This window comes from Cuculus canorus, chromosome 10 (assembly GCF_017976375.1).
Source record: "Cuculus canorus isolate bCucCan1 chromosome 10, bCucCan1.pri, whole genome shotgun sequence".
In the NCBI taxonomy this organism is placed as follows: Eukaryota; Metazoa; Chordata; class Aves; order Cuculiformes; family Cuculidae; genus Cuculus; species Cuculus canorus.
The window spans coordinates 3550541-3576776 of NC_071410.1; the positions used below are offsets into that span (position 1 = coordinate 3550541).

Genomic DNA, 26236 nt, shown 5'->3' on the forward strand with positions numbered 1-26236 from the left:
AGGGGTAACAGTATCCCCATAGAGCACTGAGTTGTTTGTTATAACAATGCTGCATATTTGCAGACATACAATGAGAAAAACCATTAAAAGGAGGATTAAAGAAGTAATTATCACAACATTTTAGAGGTTACTCTTAAAGCTATGGTTCTTCTATGACCATGACTCCACACTGTGCTTAAATTCCTCTGAACTGGGGAAATCTCCTACAGGCAATGGATCTGCTTCTTTGGGAAAAAAAGAAAGGTCTCTGTCTCATAAAAAACAGCCCCCCTAATCAAACAAATGCTATGGGCAAGAAGGGGCAATAATATTTCAGAAAACTCTCCGTAAAAGGCTCAGTTTTAATTGCATTAAGAAATATCACTCTATCTTGACTTAATTCAGAATCAGCTTCCATTTTTACCATAAGACTTCTTAGGTATTTTCCTGTTAATTATAAATCTAACAAGCTACCTGACATACCACGTAGACCGGACGAGTTCTGTTATATTACCCAGAATCATCACAACATTTTTTTTTCTTTTATGAAGGCACATAATGCTAAAATTAAACATACTGCATAATCCCAGATATATTGGACTGTAATCTCATTTCAGCTCTTATTTCAAAAGAAAGGAAGAATATTAGTTATGGTACTTAGCCTGTGCTCACTGCAACCCAAACGATGGGTACACACAATGTGCAAATCAGTTGTCCTCATTCTCTTTATCTCATTAACATATGAAATATTATACGTATAAACCACATCAGTCCTGGTAAGAAATAAAGATAGTTCTTAAAGCAGAAGCACTCTGATTCTGAATTAATATTCTGCATAGTGATTTTTGATGGGCAATTTAAAGCTGTTCCATCAGAAAATTCCCATCTTCTATGTGTTCCAAACAATGCAGTTAAGATAACTGTTATGAGACCTTTTTTAACTTAGTACTTACCCAGTAAGCTTTCACGCTAATTAGTAGATGTTTCTTAGATTCATATTTCTTTTAAAATAAGAGTTGAAAATCCCACCCTTTTTCATGCTATTTATGTAACATATATTTAAAGTAAGACTGTTTAATTAATCGTTGTGATCTCAGGTTAAACATACTACAAATGTACAAAATATTCCATGACGTACAAGGAGAGACGTGATTAAAAGATGTACACCAAAATATTCCTGTGTTTTCCAATGAAATGGAGGAGAAAAATAATGATTAGGAAGGCTTCTTTCTATCATGTAGAGAAGAAAAGTGCAAAAGGAAACATCTTCCAGATGCTGTAGAGTTTTGTGTTGCTATGCAATAAAAACAAAGAAGAGAGAATATAAGCAGAAATACTAAGGTCTGAAAGATGCATTCTGCATCCATTCTCCTTTAAAGAATAGTAAATAATTCACCAATAAATACTTTATTACCTGTAATTTTACACAAAAAATCTTTAAGGAAATAATCTTTCCCCGTTAACCAACATCTGACAATACTGAGTTACGGATTACATTTTGCATGCACTGTTGGGATTATTCTGCCACAAATAACATACTCTCAGTTTTGGAACCCAAATCAGATCACCAACTACCCTAAAGCAGTACTCACAGGTATGAAAACAGGAATATTGATAACTTGTTTTAAAACTAGAAGATTTTCTCATATTTCTTTACGAATACTGCTTCTGAAAAGAAAAAAAAAACAAAAATGACTCACCAGATTTTGGTGGAATTTACATTCAGAATTTTTGAGAACAAGCATTGCCAAACCTTCGTAAAGTATCAGACAGACGATTCTGCCTTTGTGTATGATATTATTACTTATTTTAATTCTGAGATCTCCATTCACACTTTATATGAGATTGGCAACAAAAATCACCAACTACACTGGCAGCTGGATGCAGAGAATGTGGGTTAGGAATCAATGACGAGACAAATATTTTTATCTCATTGCAAATCAAGGCACCATTGGAAACGTGATTTGAATTCAATATCTCTTTTTAAGAATTCCATTCTAAGTATGCTGAAGGTAAAACACTTTCCAAATTACTTAAAAAACATATGACAAGTTGTGTCGAGGTTTAAGTAATTGATATAAAATCATAGAATATTCTCACTATAAAGTGAGAAGATCCCTAAATATTGTAGGATAGAGAAAGCAATCTGGACCATCTGCAGTCATTTGTGTATAATTATTGTTCCAATCTACATTTGCTGTCTGCAGAAAATACATAAGATGTCTTAAGTAAGCATTTAACCACCCAATTAATATAATTGTTGGATAATGAAGATCACCTTATTGGCAACAATTAGCTTATTATATTTTAATAAGGAAACAAGCAAAAACTAACATTTACGTTTCTCCTGAAGGAATTATATAGCACTTTCTGAATCAAAAACTAAGGAGAAAAGTTTTGGTTTATTTAATATAAAGTAACATTTTATCCTCCACTTAATTGGAAATAATGTCTTGATATTATTGCATTCTTCCAAGTTTATACTGATCTCTCAAAACAAAGCAAGTGGTTTCTTTTATGCTTCTATTACAAGAACAAAATCTAGTGGAAATAGTTAAAATGTTTAAAAAAAGTCCTCGACATTTTCGGTGTTATGTTTCCATTGACTATGAGCTTTGCAGTTATTATACATAACCAAAAAATTTCATATATTTATGCTGTAGACCTCTGAGTCTGTTTGGAAACCAAATACTCGTTAGCAGAGCTAATGCAGGTAGAGTGGATCAGAAAGGGCAGGACCTGTAAGCACAGCTGACACTTAAGCATTAAACAATATGTTACCATAACATAACCAGTCCTTTTTCTTTTCAGCATGAATCTTGAAGATAATACGTATGAAAAAAGGCAAACAAAAATATTTGTAATACAGAAAGTAGAAACAAAGGTTTGGATACAGAAACACTTAACATCTTTAATCACTCATTTTTATTTTGCAAGACAAACCAGACATAATTTGAAATGGCTCAGTGAGCTGTAAAAAACTGACAGTAGATGTATGTAAGAAGACTGAAGAAGTAATTATCTGAAACTAATTTGAGAGTTTATCAGGCAGAAATTAGACTTTTATGGGTAAAGTTAAAGTTCTGTATTAAAAGTGATACATTAAAATATATAAAATTTCAAGGGCAATATAGTTAGAACTTCCCTGGCAAATAACTGACTTTATGTTGGTACAGCTTCTGCATTTGCAATAGCATTTATTCAAAGAGGAAGCATTCTAAAATAACAAATAATAATAAAAAAATCATAATACATAAAAAAAAGGGGACAAAAAAGCTCTTTTTGGATTCAAAGAGATTTTGCATTGGCTTTCTCCAACATTATGGATGCCCAAATAGTATTGCCACTCTCTGAAGGGGTTCAACAGAGCTCACAACAGATATGCAGTTCTTGTAATTTTGGAAAGTGTGCATTAGAATAAATGCAGTATGTTTTTCATTAACCCCAGAGGAGATTTTTCTAAGTTATTTGGACTGTTGTGTACATTTTAAAAAGTGAATAAATACTACACTAGGGTAAAATATAATTATATTATAAAATTATATAAGTCTATATAGCCACATGTTAAAAGCAATAAAAAAGTTGTATTGTATAGCTCAGATTCAGGTCCTGTGGATCTAGAAGGTACCAATCCCACAATACCCCATGCAGAAATTAGTATTTAGTGGTCAAACTGTTGTTTATGTAATTAAGGTTATCCAATAAAACAAGTGACTGTTTTAAGTGCATTCACATCTAACATGAAACAATAACCTATCCGGTTGCAAAACGAAGGTCCTGAAATTTAGGAAACACTAGAACTCAGGTTCTTGAGCCTATGAGTTAAACTATTGGATAAATGCTTTATTAGCCACCGTGCACAGTATTAATGGACTGTGTATTGTATAATGCATTCAAATAAACATGGGGCTGAATTAATTTGTACAAGTAAAGTTAATCCTAGCCCTTCTGCAGTTCTCAGTCATCAGCCTTGCAGTCTTTTTTACATGACTTACATCTGAGCTATACGCATAATAACGTCTCCAATTATAATGGTTTTCCTAAAATAATTTTGAATGCTTCAGAAAGATGGTTTATTTCAGGAGGTTAGGATCAGAATATTTCTGTAGGATCGTTATGAAATCTTTTGTCTTGAAAAACTGTGTTTATTACACAATTTAATTCAGTTGGTTAGACTCAGAAGATGAGTTTAAAAGGAAACAAGAAATCAAGCATAAGTAGTCCTTCACTAAAAATGCTAAAATTTAGATTCCTTGCAGGAATTCTTTCATTTTAAAGATTCATGTCTTAATGATCATTGGAGCAGCCGTTATTGTCTCTCTAGTGAAGAACAGCATTTCTCTAGCTCATAGTGCTGATTTGGTAGAGAGCAGGATCTGTTCTCTTCTCAGAATCCAAAAAAACCTCGTGCTGTCAATTAGAACACTGTACAACGTGCAGTAAGAGCACACTTTGCAAAGCATGGACAAATGTCTTGGATTTAGAAACTAATAAGTTCTGATAACTGAAACAACCAGAGAGAAGGAAAATTCTTTGTTACTCAGTATGAAGTCATTTTCTATGAAAAATGTGCATTGAGTTACCTCATTCAATGACTTGATTCAATTAGATAATTACATTGGTTTCATATTTACTGAACATTTACAATACCCTAAAAGAATTGTGAAGGATGTTTTATAAGCCAAATTAATTGTCAAATAAATACTATTTTACTATATCCGTCCTTTAAAACTTTCAGATTTTCCTCTAATCAGATGTGCTGAACTCTTTGTCAGATCTATTGCCTAAAAACTCTGATGATAATATTGCATTGACACAGTTTAATACAGGTTATATGTGGGAAATATGGGGAAAATATAAGCTCTTAAATATATAGTTTATGACAAAGTAGACATTCCTTGAGCTTGTTCCATTATTACCATTTGCCAATATTATTCTAACATTGGAAGAACTGCCATATCTTGGCTTTTATTAAAGACCAGTCCAGTCTTCCACACACAAAAGCAAGACAGCGACTTTAAGACTGCAGAAAATTATTTGAGACCTTCCAGAAGCAAAACCCACTCCACTGAAAATTAGAAAATATAGGTTTAATTCTGACAGTAGCCTGGGGGATTGGTCTGCAAGTATTCTGGCTGCAGTCAATGCGGTACTGTTGGTTCTGCCCTTTGGCAAAGTAATGGACTAAAGAACTCAAAACTTCTTTTACAGCTCCCTGTGTTAAGCACAGATATCCTGAGTGTTGGAAGAACAGGAGCTGTGCCATAACAGACCAGTGAGATTAACAAAAGGTGATCTGAGTTAGCAAGAGCTCGGGGAGACGGGGTAAGACGTCTGTGTAGATATTAGAAAGAGACACTGCAAACTTTGAAAATACCATCCACCTTATTTGAGCAATATATCATACAGGTATAGATCTTACAGGTTAGCAGCAAAGCACAGATATCTGCTTGTTGTGAGTATGATCTGTTTGTCAAATGATGAATAAGTGATTACGGGCTAATATTTAACTATGAAAGTGAAGAGGCTGTAAAAAGCTACCGTTGGTAATTTTTTTCTGTGGATCATTGTTTCATTGAAATGACAGCACATGAATTATGAGGATGTGTTCCTCAATTTATAGTTAATTGGCTGGGGGGAGAAGAGGAAAAAGATGACGGAGGAGAGAGTCTTGTAAAAATGAACGTCTGTGCGTGTAAATGTTTTTAATAACTCAGCTGGTTTGGCAGTACTGTTCTACACAAATAATGTCAAGTGATTCTTAGAGGTTTTCTTTCCCCTGTCCAGGACATTATTTTAAGTAAGAATGGAGGTTATCTCCATTTATTGAAATTCTGAATACAGTGCTCTTTCTAAAGTGTGTCCTTGATCATTCCCAGATTTATCCCTAAAGGGCAGTTTCCAATTTTTTAGCCAAGCCTATTTCTTTTTTTTTTAATTAAAATGATAATATCCCATCCCTATTCCTTTGAGAAGAAGAACCTAGTCTTCACATTGGCATTATGTGATATCTTACATGTCATGACATGATAGTGATTTTGTTATTACTCAGTAGCCGCGTTAATTTCAAACATAAGAGGTAACAATATCTGCTTCCCAACACTTCCTTCTATACTGTTCCACCCTTAAACATACAACCTATAGTTTTCATTATACTGTATCATATATTCATCATTAACAGATCTTTCCCACTATCACAGCCTTGCTTGATCTGTTAGTCTTAATACAGGTAATGTTTCTTGTTTTGTGTAAATCTATGCAATAGCAACAGGACCTTACTGGTAAATCACTATGATCCTATATTAGCCTCAGCTTATATTTAGTAGAGCTCTACAGCTGCTAAATCCACACTTGACTATGTCTATTTCAGGTCATAGATTATTTAATTCATCACATTTTTCAGGGTATCATAAGTGAATAAGTATATATTTATACTTCAGTACCTGACCAAGTGATAAAACTGTGTGCATGTCCATTTAGTGTAAAATAACAACAAATAACTTCTCCAGTTTAAATCTTTATCACTGACTTTCTGTATCATAGACAACAGTTAATGCCCGATTTTGAATTTAAGTTTTATACTACGTGTAGTAAGGCTTGCTACAGCTGACACGTGGTTTCTAGATATTACAGTGATAGATACATTAGAAATACCAAAATAGATATATTAGACAGATAGAATTAGCACTGTATGTGCTAGGGGTGATTGATTGCTTGATGAGTGTTATATTCCCCTTACTGTTCTCTAAACCCCAGCTTTATTAACTCTAACCAATTTTCTCCAACTCTTCAATTTGTAGAACTAATTGTGCCTCATTTCAGCTTTCTCTATTTAGCTGATGAAGACTTAAGAGACAGAAAACTTCTACAGTCATATATATATATATATAAAACCTCAGACTTTTATAAAATGAAACTTGTTTATACATAAATATATATATTTTGAAATGTTTATTTACAGGCAAATGGCTTTTTAGGTATATTCAATAAATTTAATTCTAGTGTTTCTTTTTGCTTGCTGGTTAGTCTGAATCTTGATAGAGTTCTACTTCATGTGATTCTATAAAACCTTTACACTTTTTCTTTATTAACTAAAAAAAATGTCAAGGAGATATTTGTTTTCATTGTTTCTGTATTAAATTTATAGCACTAAAGTCTATACCTGTGATTTATAGAGGAGAGTGTCTTTTCTCCTACTCAGAGCATTGATTTTCTATACCAATTTAAAGGAGACACAGCATCTATAGAACAGGTAATGCATAACATCTTCATAGTCCGAGAGACACTCTAAATAAACATTTGCAAGAATTAATTTAATCTTTATTTTGCCCTCTGTCTTGGGAAAAGTTTTGTGTAGATCATTATTAATATTAACCTAATTTTTAAAGCAATAACTTTGTTCTCTATCTACATAAAGATAAAAATATGTATTAAAACTGATTTGGTAATAACCGTACATTTAGAGTCATGCATAAATTAATGATTTACTACCAAACACTTAATACTTAAATGAAAAGTTCTGTTCAGGAACATCGGATGGATTAAATAGTTTGGAACAGGATCTGATGCTTTAGAAACCAATCATATCATTATTACAGGGGGATAAAATTGACTGTTAAGAGTTATTGTGGCATTGCATGAATAGAAATGGTTTTCACAATTAAAAATTATTTGTTGTGGGAACTTAATGACAACCGTTATCTATTTGTGTATTTCAGTTACAGGAAGTCAGACAAGTTCACTGTAAATTCAGCATTTACGAGGTATTTATGGTTTAATCTGACGAGACAATTGATTTTGCTGTATTTGTTTCTTTTTTTTTTTAGCAGAAAACACACTGTCATAATTTCATTTTATTTTGTCGTTGTAAGTGAGCTTCCAGAGAAAGCACTTTGCTGTTAAACCATCCTCTCAAGCAGCAACGGCAATATAATTAGGTCTCTGTAGACTTATTCTGAAACCATTTAGTGCAAAGGCGTAATCTCCTATCATGACATAATAATGTGGTCTCCATGGACTAGCTTAGAGATTGCTTTGACACTGTAATGGCAATATAATAACTTCGTATGAGACTCTGCGTAGATTTCTACTAAAGGAAGTGTTGCTCTGCAATAGCTGCACTGTAATGCCCACTTATCGCAGCATTCTGACTTGCTCTAGACTCGTTACAAGACTTCAAAGTACTTGCATATGGAAGCAGAGTACAGCAAACCCAGAATCTGGTCTGGGACCAGCGCTGCTAAAGGAGCCTTAGAGGAAACAGGACATACGGAAGTAATCTCAAGATAGTCTCACAACTAAATTGCATTAAAACACTAGAGAAAAAATAAACAACAGAATGCATTTTACTTAATAGATAATACTGCTGTTAGAATACTCCCATGACTTCACAACTCAAATAATCGGACATGCGAACACCACACAGTCTTCCATGCAGAAATCTCTCTTCCCTTCGCTATCTTTCCACCCCAATCTTAATTTAAATTAAGTCTGGAAAAGTTTCTTGGAAGCCTCTCATTCATGTTTGGAATTCAACATTTATAGCACTGGAATGGGAATATTTTAATGTGAATAAGTTTGGGATTTTTAGAGAATTCATGATAATTACCTGGTGGCACCAGACTCAGAACTGCACGACTGGCAGACTCCTGGATATGATCCCTGTTGATCCAAAATTGATTGTGCACAAAGTTCACCAGAATAACACTTTGGACCAATGATTATAATTTTAAAAAATCATTCAAAAATTATTAATAGTAATAAAGTAACTGACACAGAAAAGACAAAAAGACTGAGCGTGACCTACTTTTCTCCTTCTTCTCTCAGGAACTCAGAGGAACATGACAGAGATTAGTTAGGAGATCATGAAGACAACAGATATATGTGAAGCACATCGTATTGGAGCTATGAGATAGAAGTGGTAACCCCAAGAACTTTATACACGGAAGTTCTTTGCATATTTTTTTTCCCTATAGAGCATGCATAAGGAAAATAAAGAAACGAAAGAAGATCATGCTTTCCATAACCCTGTGAACAGGTTCCTTGAACGTACAAAAAGGAAGCGTAAAGTGACAGTTTCCAAATACCAATGGACTTAAACTTAAGTCCACAAGACTTAAACAAAGTTAAATAACTCTTTTGTGGGTGATAATACAGATCCTTAGTAACAGTATCCCACATTAAATATAGAGGTGTGCATTTGGGAAAAGCACAAACGCTCAAGATTTCATGCAAACTAAAACAGTACTAAATTTTCTCCCAATTCGAGCCATGCAGTAGAATAATTCCAGCAAAGCATGTTAGTTTGTGACCTCAATGTATCCATAAGTGCCTGCTACATATATTATTCACAATCAGTTCATGGAAGTAAAATGATAATCCTATGGTACTATGATTAAATCAAAGAGCTCGTAGGGACAATATGCATTTTTGCATTAGCAATAACTACTGCACAAAAAGCATCCAGTTAAGAGAGTGATATTTTTATTTAATTCAAAGAAATTACTCATTCTTATTTAGCCAGTTCCTGGAAGAAGCTGGGTTTATGCATAGCCGTTCATCTTTGTTAAAGCCAAAGGTGAATTTTCTGTGGCACAGATTCTAACTTAGAAAAATCTCTCAGTTTTAAATTGCAATAATCTTGCTGCATTTTTTTAAACAATCTCAGTAACATGCCATTACTATTCTAAAAGATGTTGTACGTTTGGCACATTGTAGAAATATTAACCTCAATATATCCAACAAATTACAAAGAAAAATCTTGAATCATCAAGAATTTATCTTTTTTTGTAAGCCATTTTTGTGCCAGTTTGCATTAGTTACTGGGTTTTTTTGACAGTATTAGAAAGCCCAGTTTATTATATTCATTGTACTATAATTAATATAATTAATAATAATAAAATAAAATATGAACTATGCCTGCAAGATTTTATTTTGGGGGAGCACAGGTACACAAGCATTGTGCTTCGCCCAAATATCTCTCAATATATAGGTCAGGTCCAACAAAACCTGACACTTTCAAAGACACTAAATTCCTATTTGCTCACTGAAATAAGTCCCCTAATAAGGGAAATAGATACTATTTGTATCTCCCTTGAAGAAGGTTGAGGCCAGGCCCTTGAAATCCTGGAGTGTCTACTCAGAAAAGACAGAAAAGGATGAATGCTTCAACTGGTGGATAAACAGAGGTCATAGCTGCTGGTGAAAAATTGAGCTATGAGAGACCAAATGTCATGAACTTTGCCGCTCACAAAACTGTTTCTTTCTAAATAAGGCACGTTTGTAAAACTCACTCCAGTCTCAAAACCAATGATGGTAGGACCAAACCCTTCAAATGCTTTCTCTACGTCTATCAGCTCATAAAATGTTACATGCAAGTTTCATATGGGAAGATGAAATAGGTTATTCATTTGATCTTTTTTCTCTTGTACTCAAGTCAGATTTATTTATTTTTGGACTTAAGTAATACAGATATCCTAAAAAAATTACAAACCTTAATTGTCGTTAAAGTAGTTCTTATCCCATCCATGAGAGAAGCAGCCTGTTTTATTATCCATGTTTTATTCTTTAAGACTTCAGAAAGTATTTAGTATAAATGTTTTAATTGCTTATCACAGATGCAAGAAGCAGGCTGGCTTCAAGTCAGCAAAATGGAATGCTGAGGAACCTTTCTGAAAATTGAAACAAACCAATTTTATAACAGCAAACTGAAAAACAAAAGCTCTGCAACATAGACACCCTGGTGAAGGAGAATTTGCTTATACCAAATAACTAACAGCTTCTCTTGATTTACCTTGAACACACTTTTATTACTTTAATGGTAAAACATTTAAAAACGTGTCTTATAATAAAAGCTATGCAAATATTCAACATTCTTTAAATGGCCTCAGGAAAGAAAGAGGAAATTTTAGAATACATTTCTTTCCAGGCTATTTCCTACAATGCGATAACAAAAAGGACCTTATGAAAATTACTGATTCACTACCATCATCTACAGGGGAGGGGGGAAGTACACAGGTCACAGGATGTTTTTCACATAACACATGAAAATCATAAACATTAATGAAACTTGTGTCTATTTTGTGATCGCTTGAAATGACAGTAAAAACGATTGAAGGGCAATATTTTAATGGGTATATCTGTTCTGACCCTTATCAGTATGAGTTTTAACAAGGGTAATTCAAGAAGACAAATGAAAACCAGCCGCTTCCATAAGTGATGTCAGAATCACGGAATCAGATGGGCACTTATAAGCAGCCTCTTAATTAAATGGAGATCTTAAAGAAATTGCCACTCACCTTTCACAATGCACAATAAATACATAAATAAATGTAGAGCTGGAAAGACAAATTATGACTTGTTCATCCAATAACTCGTAGACTACATTTAAAACATATGGGATATAATACAGACACAAATAAAGTTGCCTGTTAATCACTGAACAGAATATCAAGTACAGATGTACTGTCAATTTTTGACACAAACAAGTGTTGTTATCATGCAGTATTCAGTCATTGACCTTACAGACATAAGGTTGCTTAGGAACATTCTCACCATAGTACATCAAACATGTTCACATTTATAGCTTATAATTTTTGTGTTTTTTAATTACTGTAATTAAGGCTAAGCATAATTGTCACTCCAGCATACAACTCTATCATCATTGAAATATTTCTTTCTCTAAACTTTCTCACGTGTCCCACTCCCAGACCTCTGCAGATTTTCCCTTCCTGTCATTAAAGGCTTGGTCTTTCCCTTCCAACATTAAGGTGACCAAGCCGTCAACATTTTGAGCACTGAGCTATCCCTTTGCCTTAATCATAAAGAATATTTCTAAAAAGATAATTTTCTAGCCTGTTGATTGGCTTAAGTCATTAACCTCCTGGCCTCAGTTTACAATCATCCCTTCTGCTTCCCTGAATTACTTTTCCTTTCCTTACATTTCCAAGCCCCCCTCCCCATTATACCAATCCCTTCTGATGTGCTTTCTCCTGACTCTTACTGAATGATTCCATTGCTGTATTTCCAATCATGCATTTCCTTCATGCATTTTCCTATGTACCCTACTCTGTGTGTTTGTAAGAGACTCCTGCAGATATCTCTGATGATTTTTCCTCTCTTTATTTTTCCCTCAGTGTGCAAAACACATGACAACAATTAGGCTGCTGATACAGCAACGACGCTACATATTGCGCCAATTAAATTATTACATCATTGTTGGGTACTGCAATCTCTATCCATTTCCATCTAGTGTCACTATTCATTCAGCTTACAAACTTACAGGGACATAAGCCATCTTTTTGTCCCCACACTTGCACAGTGTCTAGTGTAACGCTGCCCTCAATAACGACTAGGAGCTCTGGGCTATGTTCACGTGCATCTGGAGCACTGCACTCAGTTTTCAGCTCTCCCTCATGGGGAAGACTTGGAATCCTTGCGCCAGTCTAAGAGAGCCACCAGGATGATTCCTGGGGGCAGAGCACGTGGCCACCCAACCACAACTCAGAAGAGTTTTGAGAAAACCAGGTTCATTGTGCCTGATAGAGAAGGCTGAGAGAAGATTTTATTTCTGTTAACAACTACTCACTGGGAAGACAGAGACAGAGGCGTGCAGCAACAGAATAAAGGCATTAGGAAATACTGGGAACAGGAAATGCTCATTATTTGTCAGGAATTGTACTTTTTTTATTCCCTACCCTGAGTGTGCCAAAACACTGGCATGCGAACTCAAGATACTGAGGAATTGCCATCCCTCAAGACATTCAAAACTTTCTGGACTAACTTGACCCAATTTGCCCTGCTGTGAGGCATGCGAGGGACAGAAGCAGCTGGAAAATATGACCTTCGGAATGCCTTCCCAGCCAGAATTAAAGTGATATTCTGCTGATTAAAAAAATAAAAATAAAAATAAATTAAAGTGACCAGTGCCATAAATGCCTCTGTTAAAAACTGTAATACAAAATTATTGGACAAAACCCCATAATATGATTCCTTTTATACACCACTTTTATTTTCACTGATATACTGCTTATGTTAGGAGCTGAAAGTAAACCCTGCATACTGCCAGGATATAGATTCATATTTTCATAATATTCTTGTGGATCGTCAGTTTTCCTCATACCCAAAACACAGGCAAATACCTTTAGAGCTTTCAAACAAAAGAAATTATTCCAGATATATTAGAATACAGCACATCTATTATCTCTGTTCTTTCTTTGATTCACTGTCAGGTAATGTACATTTCAGGAAAATAAATAGTGTTTACTATGATGTAAATAGAGAAGATATTTCCTAGGCATGGTATGATCAAGAGCCAGAAGTCTTCCAATTTTATTCACCTTTAATATTTTTTTTTGGTATCAGCATTTTTCTCATTCTGACCACCTCTGACAGGTTTCAATTTATAATGTTCTTTTTAATATTCTCAATACAGCAATCAAATCTTTAGACCTTGAGGAGAAGGAGAAATTAAGGCCATTAACATGTTAGTGAATTGTTTGATTTACTCATTATAAATTCTTCTGAATCTGAGCAGCTCATAAGACATACCCAAAGGGAAGACAAACTTTGATTGGCAGTGTCAAAAAAGTCAAGGACATAGAGAGGTCTTGTTACTAATTGCTAAGTGCTATTAAAAAAATGAAGTTTGCTTTTTTTGTCCAGAATCATGGACAATTCTGATCCAGAATTTCCCAGCTATCAAACACAAGATATTAATTTATAATTAAAAGACAGAGTAAGAATAAACTCTTAATCTGCTGTAAATATTCTATTAATAACTATAAAAGATCCAAACGCTTGACAAACTAGTCAAGATAGAAAAAGTAACTTGAAGATAGCTAAAACCCGGAGAGACATCAGAGGTAACGATACAGGGAGTCCCCTACATCATGGCTTCCCACACAACCTTTATCTCCTTTTTTTTCACTAAATCACAAACAAAACCATCACTTTATATAGCCGTACTTATAAAAAGAAGATCATTAGTTTGGGCTTTAAACTAGGCAGCTTCTGGTTTTGTGACCGATACCTAAACCAGTACTGCACAGTGATAAAAACCCTCAGGACAAGACTGACAGCCTGGCACAAAAGTGACATTGGACAACACGTCCACATATCACCACACCCATAATGCCCACAGGGAAAGCATTTTTCCTGTCTTCCCTTTCCTGTTCCAACACCTGAGGCCTGGGGATGGATATCTATTAAGGCATAACACTATGTTTTCTACAAAGGAGAGAAATCTAATCCACGCAGATACTGCCCAAAGTCCAAAGTCTACCAGCACGTCACCTCTGCAGAGCTGTTTGGATGCCAGAAGCACCTGCTCCCAACCTTCACTCACCCACATTTCCACAGAGAAATGGCTTCTAGCGTCTCACCGCTATTGAAGACACCTGTGTCTACTGTCACAGACAAAACATGAGAAATTCTGAAGGACACTGAACACAACTTTGCATCTATTATCAAAAATACTTGTGACAAAGACAAACCTCAGGTCAACGTCAGCCAACTGAACCTTATCAGAATCCCACTTTTACCTTATAGCTCTTTGTTACTGGATGATTAATAGCGTAAACCCACTGTAACTGTTCTATGTCAAGCATGGCAGATTCACAGTCAGACCTAAGTGCTAATTAAATGCATAAGCTTCCAGAAAAATATTAGCTAATGCAAGTAAATCCTACAAACACCCAGTTTTAAGGACAGCAAATGGCACAATGTTTCAGGTAACACAGAAAGTCTAATTCTACAATCCCCCCACCTGAGTCTAAACATCTTACCTGAAAACCAGGTGATGGCCTCGCAGATGCAACTGTGCCAATGAGCAGCTGTAACCAAATATTTGAGCCTTCCCAGAGTTTGGAAGAGGTTCTATCCTTAGTGCACCAGCCAGGGGTAATGATTCAAACAAATCCAGATGCCATAAGAGTTCTGTGCCTCCGGACTGGTATGTGATGCACTCTTGGACCATAGTGTTGTCACTTCCCCGAGTGCTGAATATACAAACTTTATGCATTATCTATGATAGAAGGTGAGAGAAAAAAAGATCATCAGAGAATTATTTATGTCCCTAGTATTACAAAACTGCTCACTACAATGAAGATGGAATTGTGGATGCACACCTTTGTGTAAGTTATTTTTCATAATCGTAAAACCTCTGGGTGTGTCACCAGCTAAAAGGTCAGGAATGGGATTTTTAGTATTGCCTCCACACTCCCCCTCCCAGGCAATATTTACCTCTAACAATTCCAAAGCTCTGCTTACTTTTTTTAAACCACCTTCATGTCTATATGTCTTTCTTAAATAAATAAGGCAGCCCAACTACGCTCTTGGGTATGGCATATTGCCTTAGTAACATTCCATGAACAACTAAGGACTAACAAATGATTCTCTTCTAATTTTCAGAAACAGTAGCTCAGTGATCTGTGTTTAGAATAAAATGCACTTTACAGGGAATTTCCTATGCATGGAAATTTCTAGAGCCGAGTAAATGAAAATTTTCTTTTGCCAGTAATCATTTTTTTTCACTTCTACTAGAAACACTACATCATTTTTTCACAGCTGAAGCTCTATTCTCGCAGACCACTAAAGTTACAAAGCAGCTGCAACCACTGCATCAATGTTTTTTTGTTTCATTTTCAGAAGATCACAGATAATTAACATTTTATTTTGAAAGCATTTTTTCTTTAAAAAACATTCCAGTAATCATTCATTTTTAATGTACTGAGCTACGAATTTGTCTTTGATATCATTATTACAGACACTGCACATCTGTAAATTTGAAATGATAGGACAGCAAATATCGTCAGAAGGACAGACATTGCCTTTGAAGTCGGTATATATATATGGTTTAACATAAATGTAATTTCACAGCAAACTGCCTTTTATTGTTCACTGTTGTTTTGTCCTGACACTCAATGTCTTGTAAAAAACATTGTGAACTTAGATATAAATAAATAATGTAATACTTTCCTTTAAACTCTTTTGAAAACAAGTGAAACAGAGACAGGCAATTAGGATAACGAACACATTCTCTTGTACAGACCTTCATGAATTCCAGTGTCCAACACATACTAAGAAGCAGCACGTCTGTATCTGGTGGCCAGTCTGTTCGAAATAATGGATCAGACTTCCAGCTATTCTGAAGGCTGTAACGTAGCAAATTATCCAAATACTCTTTTTTGTAGGTCATATCCTGTTTTGCCATGAGTGAAAATGCTCATAATGATGGCTTTGAACTTTTTGTTTTTTTCTTAATCTATAAGCCCTGTAAAATATCAGTTTTACCAATTAATATGGTAAAAGATAAATGATATTCTTAAGCATCTAACAACAAGATTTTAATTTTGATTGAGAGGGGCATGCCTGCTTCCAAACTCTACAAGCCAGGGAACTAAAAAGAGGGAGCCCTCTGTCACAAGAAATAGAGATTTGACTAGTAAAAAATTGCAGTTAAGACTATGCTTTCCTAAACAAGAGTGAGTTTGCTGTCATCAATTAAATATACAACATTATGTAACTGATCTGAGATTGCTAGTTCATTTCAAAAACTTAGCGCTGTACATTTATGATGTTCATGACAAGATGATTATTCCAAAAGTGTAAGGAACGCAGCAAATTTCTATCAGTAAGGGTCGAGGACAAGATCATTTCTAGAGCAGCCATACTTACAGAAACATCAGCTAGGAGAACACTGCCAGTATCCAACATTCAGGAAAGAAAAATAGAAAGAGCATGCATACCACCTTCAGCGAGCTCTGAATTCAGACAGAAGTAGACCATATGACTGTGATGATTAGATGGGAACAAAGTAAAGATGAGTGGAAGAGCAAAAGAAGGAGATGGAAGACAGAAGAGAAGGAATGGCAAGGTATGTCAGTCTCTCAAGACACTGATGGTCTTCCCAGGGAGTGTGACAGAACTTGTCTGTCCACGGAAATCCAGGAAAACATCTAATTTTCTTTTTCTCCAGAAAAGCATGTCATGCAGGGATGCTATTCACTTGCAATTAACTTTACAGCTCCCATCAGTACACAGAGATAGTATATAATTTTTCATGAAGAATGAGAAACAAGATACTCTGGGTAGCCCATCACAGTACTACCCAATTTAAATGCCTGAAAAAAAAGATATTTTCCTTTTCAGTGTTGCTCAGCTTTGCCTTGACTGGAAATTAACAAATAAAGCCATTCTGACTTCTGCTGTGTGACTCTATTACAGCAAAAGTTGTTTACTAATGGACAGAATAAAATTCCCAAACTACTGAAGTTAAATATCACCCTGGTTTATGTTAAACAGTCATGAAATTTCAACACAAGGGGCCTAATTTTCTTTTTTTTCCCAATAGTTTTATACTGCTGTAAACAGCTTTGACTTCAGTACAGTGATACTCAACTCATCTTATGCCAATGAAATGGTAACAGGGACCAGAATTTGATGCAACTGATGAAACATGACAAGTGTAAAAAATTAAATGAAACAAAACATCTCCTTTGATTTCATGACTGTGATCAGCTTGACATAAAGTTGGTCGTCTAAACTTCCGGCAAACTCGAGTATGGAATATGTTGGTAAGTCAGGAAGACTTCCAAAGTTTTGAAAAACTAATCATTCTATTCCAACATATTTCACTGATAAAACAAATAGTAACAAGACATTGCATGCAAAACTATTTCCCACTTATGTGTCAAAGCTGACTACTCATCCTATTACATTATCTTATCCTAAGAATCTTCTGTTGAATAAGACTAAGACATAAATGCATATTTTCAACTATAAAAGCTAAATGAATATGTTCTGTGTTTTACTAATATGTTGTATCAAAACATGCAGGGATCCATTTTCAAGCCTGAAGCAAATCACAATGCAACATGCAGTGAATACTGCAAACCAGTCCCTCTAAATACCATTGTAACCTAAAATGATCTTTTTGTTGTCTTTCTCTTATGATGCAGTTGTATAAATTATCTAATGTTATGTCAAATTTTATGAATATTAATTTCTTTAAACTCATGACAATATCTTTCATTCTCCCCTGTGCATTAATAACTTGGGCTGCAAGTTCCACTCCAGGTTTCAAATATTTCTCTTTGGATGTACTTAAAATTAACTGCTTAAAACAGATTCTGTAAAAAAAAAGAGACCAGAATGATGTGATTAGCAGCAGAAAGTTTCAGGGAGCTGTGTTAGGGAGCTGGAGAACAAAAGAGATAACCTGGACAAAGATGAGAGCTCCACCTTTGTGAGAAACGTCAATAATAACGCTTTATGTTTATGGAGACTCAGTTGTGGTAGAAGGGAAGAAAAGCAAAGTCCAAACAATAAAACCCACGCCTTCAGCTAGTATTACTATGCCTAAAATGACGATACAAATTAATTTCTTTCATTGGACAATACTTCAGAAACAAGAGATGGACCAGCATTTGCTCTATGAGAAAAGTATTGAACTATTAACATAGATTTGCATGCTAATTTAAGTAATGACTAACAAACAGTCCAATAGCATTCAACATTCAATTTACATAATGTTTGAAGCTTAAAATGAAAATCTATTTAAAAAATACAACACATATGGTATGGGGAATGTCTCAGCAGCTGTAAGAATTTTCCTTGCACTGCTATTTTGGAAATGGTATACTTTTGTTCTAGGCACGCTACAATGCAGGTATAACGCAAGGAAGCATGTCAACACAAATCCATTTTAATATTAAGTCATGTAACCAAGGAAACAATGAACTAAAATACTGTAACCCTGCCAATATGCTGACATTCTCACTTCTGTGAATACTGTACTTACTACACTAAGTTCAGGTGAAAAACTCTACAAGGATAAAAAAAAAAGAAATCTTCTGTGCATCTTCTGCAATTACAAAGCAAGACATCTTTTATATTCTTCTTTGAGGTAAATACTGGAAGCTTAAGACAGAGAAAACTGTAGAACAGAATTACCAGCTCTTTATCTTACTTGATTATAAATCTTTATTTAACTGCAATTTTATAATAAAAGTCAGTAATCAAACGCATTGTACAGTTTACAGCAAAGGGTTTGCTAAAATCTCTCCCTCTCCATTTATTGAGGATATTGTTGAGCAAAGGTTACGACTGGAACTAGGAGCAAGAAACTCTGCTTTCACTAAATATGTTACTTTGAACTAAATGTTTCAATCCAGGATCTCCCACTGGTTTCAGCTGTTACTACCTTTGACCAGAAAAGGTTAATAAACACCTCCAACTTGTGATCAATCTGAAAAATACAGGGTTTCTCCTGTGAAGTGCCAAAGATTATGCCATTCCACTAACTTCTACTGCTGCTGTAAACATTTAACAACCTTCGGAGATGCTCTTATATTCTTCCTTTCATGAAAAGTTCTTGTTCTGCAGTGCCCCACTTTCATGAAGGTCGATAATCAAAGCATCCAATTCATACCTTATATACTCCTATTTCAATGATCTGAGCAATTTCTTAAAAGATATTTTTCTTTTTCTATGGGAACGCTATTTCCACTCTATTCAGATAAACAGTTACAGATCTAAAAAAGGGAATTGAACTTTTATGTCATAAAAGACTCATCAGAAAGAGGAATACCATTTTCAATCTTCAGAACTAGACATAAACCTGTTTTCAAAACTTAAATTTTTATATAACTTACAATTTATGCTTATAAATGAAGTAGTATCTTTCAAAAAGCGACAAAATCCTGTAGCCTAAAAGATAAGTTTCAGTTTAGTGAACTATACTCTCTATCTACCATTTATATAACATAGAGATGAAAAAACCTTCACTGAAAATTATCAAGTTAAAGTATGGAAATAATAACTTAGAAACGAAGTTACAAGATCAGCTTCAGCTACCTTTGGACTATCTAAAATCACAGTTTATTAAAAAAGAGAAAGCCAAAATGTTAAACACAAACAGTATATAAGCATACAGTGCATAATGAAGTCTTCCACCCATGAGTTACAGTAAAGACTTTTATAGCTTTAGTATCCAATAAAAATTTGTTACTAATAGATATTTGATACTGACCTTTTCAATAATAATACATTTCTATCCATCACACTAAGGATATTGATTCCTTATAGACAAAAAATAAATAAAATGTAAAAATACATGTCTTCTGTACATCTGAAAACTCCTTTAAATAAAAAGTAACCAAACCACTGCTAAAATACAGCAAGATACGTGACTACACAGAAATAGGCAAATACAACAGAAAATTGAACTCTCATTGACTTATGTTGATAATATACATGGTTAGCGAACTCATATAATTGTACAAAAATAGCTGGTGGCAGTATTAAAGCGCAGTGTCACAGCAGTGAGCATAAGACCTGTGCATTCAACATGGAAGCAAGTTTTAGACTTGTACTTCTTGTAAGCTGTGCTGTTAGTCTGAAGGCAAGATCTTTATTCCTTTCCATTTGATATGATTAAAGGAACAGCCAAATATACTTGTTCCTATGATTATAAAATGATGCAGCTCTAAGAGTGCCCTCTGATATCGAAGACTTTTTACGTTTTCTTCTGAAGGTAAGCAGTGTAATATACAGTTTGCAGCTGCAATTTCTTGGAGCTCCGATAGAGAACGTTACTTATGGCCAGCTGGCTAGGGATTCATTCCCCCTGTGTTTCTTGTTGTTGTTGTTCTGAAAATGTATCTTGTCAATAAGCTGGAGACTCTGCAACTTTTTTTCTCCCTTTTTTCCTCCCTGTTATACTGACTATCAAAATGATACTATTTGTAATATCTCAACCACACAATATAATGTTACACGCATTAGAAGAGCTCTGCACATTAAAATAAGCAGGAAAGGAATAAGGAATTTGTCCCCGTCGTTGCCAGCTCTCATCATACTGAAACCCTTCACAGACAATTTGATGACATGAGCAATGTGTCTGTATCGTACATGCAAGATACCTTTTGGTCCAAAATCACAGAGGAAGACAGTGACAGGACTGAGAAAACACTCCAACTTACTTTATAGGTTAGGTATGCTTTTGAAAGCTGCATGGAAAAATGGGAGAGGTTAAGCAGAATAAAATAGCTAGGAATCCAGTGTCAACACCACTCTCATTTTGTGGACCATGTTTTAGATGACTCGCCATTCCTGGAGTGTGTTAGGCACGCTCCTGCAGGGTATCTTCCCTTATTCTGACAATAAGTAGTTCTTGACACTATCAAATTGCCATAAACGAGAAGACCAGATTAAAATCAAAAGCAGATTCCCAGTCTAAGCTAAAATACCAGCATACATACACCATTCAGCTATCTCTTCTCTTCTACTTCTTGTACATTCAGCGCACACATCACAGAGACTTCAGCTCAGGGAAGCAACCTCATACACAAGGGTCCATCTTCAGTAAAGCACTGCAATAGTCTCCAAAGCTTGCTTCAAATTAAATGCCAATAATTTTTTTATTTAGCAAACTTGCAACTGTGGGTTCTGTTTCCAGTTTACCTTTTCAAAGTGTCTATTTATATCAGCCTGTTTCAAGAAACTAAATACGTGACGTTACGCATCTCAAAGGACACCAACACTATAGAAAAAATAAGTGCTATCAGTAGAAAAAGAGATGCTTCAAATCATGTGTTTTCCATTCCCAAGTTTGTAATGGATTTACTGCATCACAAAGTAACTCCATGCTTTGAGGAAAGGTATAATAATGCATGTTGAGCTGTTCCAAGGAAAAAATGATTACAGAGCGAAGTATTGTAATCAGGGTAACATTATATTAATTTTTATTAGCCAAAACCAGGATCACGTGTGCACAGCTTGGGACAGATGAGGATACTAAAACATTTGTTGAAAGCCACTATAACAGCAGGTCAGATTTTAATACTTTAATGGCCAACTACTGCATAATGTTTCCTAACCCCATATACTTCTCTTTGTAAACTTTATGCTGACCTTCAAAACTAAAGTTGGATCAATACCATTTTATAAGACTATAAGACTGTATGAAACACTAAGTCAATACTGTATTTTTATCACACTCATAATGTAATGCAATTCTGTATATCAAATAACCCTGAAAGCACCAGTGAAGGCTAGAAATTTTGTTTAGAGATATTAATTCTGCCAAGCGCTGGCCAACAACAATGCCAAAAACTTTCATCAGCCCCAAAGACATCCCAGTGGCCTTAAAACAGTTGAGCTTCCAAAGACCCCTCCCAAACCCAAAGGATTAAGTTAATACAAACTTAAATTGTCCAAATGAGGAACTTCAAATTCAGCAGCTGTAGCACTTCAGATCCTGTGTGTGTATGATCTCACAATTAAGAAGAGGAGATGAAATGCAAATCCCCATAGGGAAGTTCCTAAAAAAATTTCATTACTATCAGTGAGTTTGAATGTCATGTGACAATATGAGGCATTGATATTTTTATTTTTCTAAAGGAAAAAAGCTCACCTATTTCTTATCCCCTATATCAGAAAAAACCCCATGTACAGAGGTATGGTTACTGGAGATCTGAACAGGTCACCTTTCAAACGCCTTCAACTTCATGCACAGGTCAAATGCCATGGAAGAGGTTACAAGAATAAGAGAGAAGTCACTGTTCCGAGGATCTTTCATACAGATTATTTGAAGTGTAATGATTATTTATTTACTCTTCCTGTCACTCAAACATCTAAAATCTTACACAAGGCAAGAAGAAGTAACTGTAGTCAACTAAAGGAGTGGCATTTGGGGTGTCCACTTCAATGCACATCCCCAACTCTGCTGGAATTTTCACATGAACAGTAAGTATCTTAAATTCCTAAGTATGTTTTACAGAACATCACTATAATTAGTGTTTTCTCTGCTCTTGCCTCACAGTTTTTAGTTAACAGAAGCTACTGGACATATTTATAAAACGCATACACAAAAACCAGAGACGAACTTTAACAAATATACACGACTTGAAAAAATGTAAGAGTGAAGCGGGGAAAAGAGAAATAGGAACATGAGATTATTTGCTTTACCTCAGAAAGAAAAATGAAGAGAAATATGGTGCAAGTAGATTTAATTAGCATTTGTCATTATTTCTGAAAAATGTCTCACATTCTAGGCGCAGGCACAAATAAAGCCCTTTAGGTAAGAACATCTATATGACCTTTAAGTCGGTAGGACAGCTACTATGAAATTAGGCAAACTCATCTCACCTCCCATAATCAAAGATCTCTCCGTCTTTATGGCAGACAGGTTTCCTTGGGCCCAGGATCTGAGCCTTTCAGTTCTGAATCCATTCCAACATTGGCTTCATCAGAGGGAGCCTGATATAGAAACAGGGCAGCCTGGTTGATATATCTTTAATCAGAACTATTTCCTCTGGTAGCCAAGGCATTCATCTTCCCAATTGTGAGCTGCTCACCATTCTTTTTGTAATTAACACACATATAAGCTGTACAAGTTGGAGGTATAATACCCAGCTTCAAGGGCAAAACTATTTTATTGCCCTCAGCATGAGAAATCTGTATACGTGAAATGTGTCCCTTGTAAGTGAAATCCCCACACGCTCTATCTCTAAAGAGAAAAGTATTTCTTCTGTTCAAACATCACTGCAAAGGCAATCTCCAAACAAGCATTCAGCTGGATCAATAGCTAGAAATTGAATAGAACAATGTCTCATGCTGCTTTATAGAATTCTCAAAAGAATTTGAACCACACAAACCCAATTTTTCAAGTTCCACCACTGGGATTTATAGTCTTGTTTTCTGACTCTAGGAGAAAAACAACAAAGAACATATTCACATACTAAAACTGAAAAAGTACTCTATGGTCAAATAATATCCGGGGTCTAACATAAAGGTGGCAAAGAAAGAACATGCGAAGTTTGGCTCAGGTGGTTAGGCATACTGCAGAGATCTTCAGAGATGAAAAGCGATCTTATATACCTATCTTTTTAATGCCCAAGTGCAACAGTTCACACTTACTAAGATCAGATAACATATCCTCCAAAATGAAAATTAACAGCACGTACACATGAAGACATGCTTTGCATGAATTTTTAGGGGAATATTGTTAATTTATTTAAAGATTTTTTTTTTCCACTTGAATATCAAGCTAAATCTTTCTCCAAAGCATAGTATCAATTACTTTTTGTCCTATAGCATAAAACCAGGGAACAGATATTTTGTACAATAAATATTGACCTACAAGATATATCTTCTGACTTGGCCACTTATGGAGAAAAGTAAATTTGCTCCATTACGTGGAAAGGAAGATCATGAAAAAAAAGACAAATTGTAATTCAGACAGGAAAAAAAGAAATAGCCCTCTTGAGTGTTCTATTTTTCTTTGTGGAATATAACTTCAGGCCTGAAATTTATTTTCTTAGTTGATTTGCTTTGGTTAGGAATATGATAGCCATGTGATGTGGGAGACTTATTCAGTTCCTGAGACAAGATGACAACAGAAGTTGAAAGAGCAATTTCACACATACTCAGGAGTCTACAGTTCCTCCCAAGTCTGATTCGGTTTTGGTGTAATCTGTCTGGTTATGCAAAATATCATGCTGTTTTCCATTGCAAACCCAGATGTTCCAGAGAGTACATAATTCCCACAACATATCATTTGTGCTGAAAGCAGATTTTCAGAAGAATAGGCAAGGATATGTGGCTAGAAGAGTGGGTCCGACCACATACAGCATCGCCTACCTGTCTAGTCAACTGATTTTGCCCCCAGAGAACAATCTTGAATTTTACTGGATCCAAAAAGAGCCTAAGTTTAGTAATCGTCTCAAAAAAAAGGATATGAAGTATTTCTTTATCAAATGTGTGCCAGCATCATAGACGATCTCAGAGGAGATGAGTGAGAAGTTTTACCTCCTTTGAAATAATAGGGGAAATAGCTATTTATAACATTAAAGGGAAAAAAGAATGAAAAATTTAACATTTTTAATAATCCAAGACAAAGACTATCATTCAGTCAACAGAAGTATACACAGTTACCCATCATCTAGATCTGACAAAAGACCTCAGTCTCTGACACAAGCAACAAACATACCAATCATGGCTTGGAGACTATTTATTCTCAGCAGGAAAGATGCAGTTCAAACATGTAGTAATAAAGTACTGACTTTGTTAAAGAAATAAGTAGGACAAAACATACTATTATAGAGAATAAAGAGAAGAATTTGGAATGTGTCAGGTTGGGATTATTATATTTAAGTACTTTAAATGACAATGTCCCCTTCTTCCTGTCTTTCACATATACATTTTTCTGTATTTTCTGGTACTCAAGCCTAAATGCAAAAAAAAAAGCAAACTATTTTGTTGCCAGTAACAATGCAGATTTAGGTTTTGTTTGGTTTCCTTTTTCCCCACTTACATTATACTCACAGTCATTGCAAGGAAGCTCAGAAAATAATTTCTTGGCATCTTTTTGCCTGGAATGTCTCAGGGGAGATTCAGCATTTTACAGAAGATGTGAACAAATAAGACGTCAGAAAACATGTCAAACTTGAAAGTCTCAGCTCCAACAGTAGAAGTAAGTACAACCTACTCTTGTCTCTTATAATTAGGTCTATTGATTTATGTGTTTTGTTTTACTTGCATTTCATACAAGTTAATATAAATACAAGAGAAAGTAGTAAGGGAAAATAAAAAGGAAGCAAATAAAGGGGTTTAACATAAATAAAATACCTGGGGAAATGAAATTCATTGTTATGATGCAGAAAAGCCCCTGTGAGAATGGGCCGGTAAAGGAGGGAGTTGAGGCAGCAGTCATTCTGTAATCAGCCAGCAAAGCCACATCCAAGAGAAAGCAGAGATGTGAGAGAAGACATGCTCTGCCCGAGTGTTGAAAACGGCTTTCTATTCTCCTGTCAACCACCTCCATTTTCCATCTCTCCTCTTCTCAGTGCCTTCAAAACCAGAATATTGGGAAGCATCATTCCTCATGCCTCCTCTCTCCATTCCTTGATTTCTATGCACCTGCCCTTTATCAAGGGAGTACTACGTACGCTTCAAGATCTGCAAGGTGATCCATCAAAAATTACTCTGTTTCTTGATCGCTAGACTGTATCTCATATTCACAAGAGATGTCGCACCTCTGTTTGCCTGAAGGAAACTAGAGACAATCTTCTGTAACAGAAGACTTGCTTTCTGTCTTGAAGAAGGTGCCACCTGAAAGCAATAAGCCAAAGCTCTTGCTGAACTTTTGGTCTTCTGTGAGTGAACCCAGCTGGCGTTCATGTGTTTTATACTTGCCCATTGAAGATTTAATAACATATCAGTAAGACAGAATTTTTATCACTTGTAATTATTATTA

At 35.1% G+C, this 26236-nt stretch overlaps 1 long non-coding RNA gene across 2 annotated transcripts in view; it reads right to left on the reverse strand.

The window, feature by feature from the left end:
- The window catches only part of LOC128853158 (uncharacterized), a 191085-nt gene that overhangs the window by 147860 nt on the left and 16989 nt on the right, over positions 1 to 26236 (reverse strand). The window contains exons 3-4 of one of the 2 annotated variants that reach the window (XR_008451475.1): positions 16028 to 16249; positions 14763 to 15001 (exon numbers count right to left, since the gene is read on the reverse strand). This is a non-coding gene — a long non-coding RNA (uncharacterized LOC128853158). The remainder of the gene's footprint in view (positions 1 to 14762; positions 15002 to 16027; positions 16250 to 26236) is intronic. The other variant, XR_008451476.1, reaches the window with a different exon arrangement.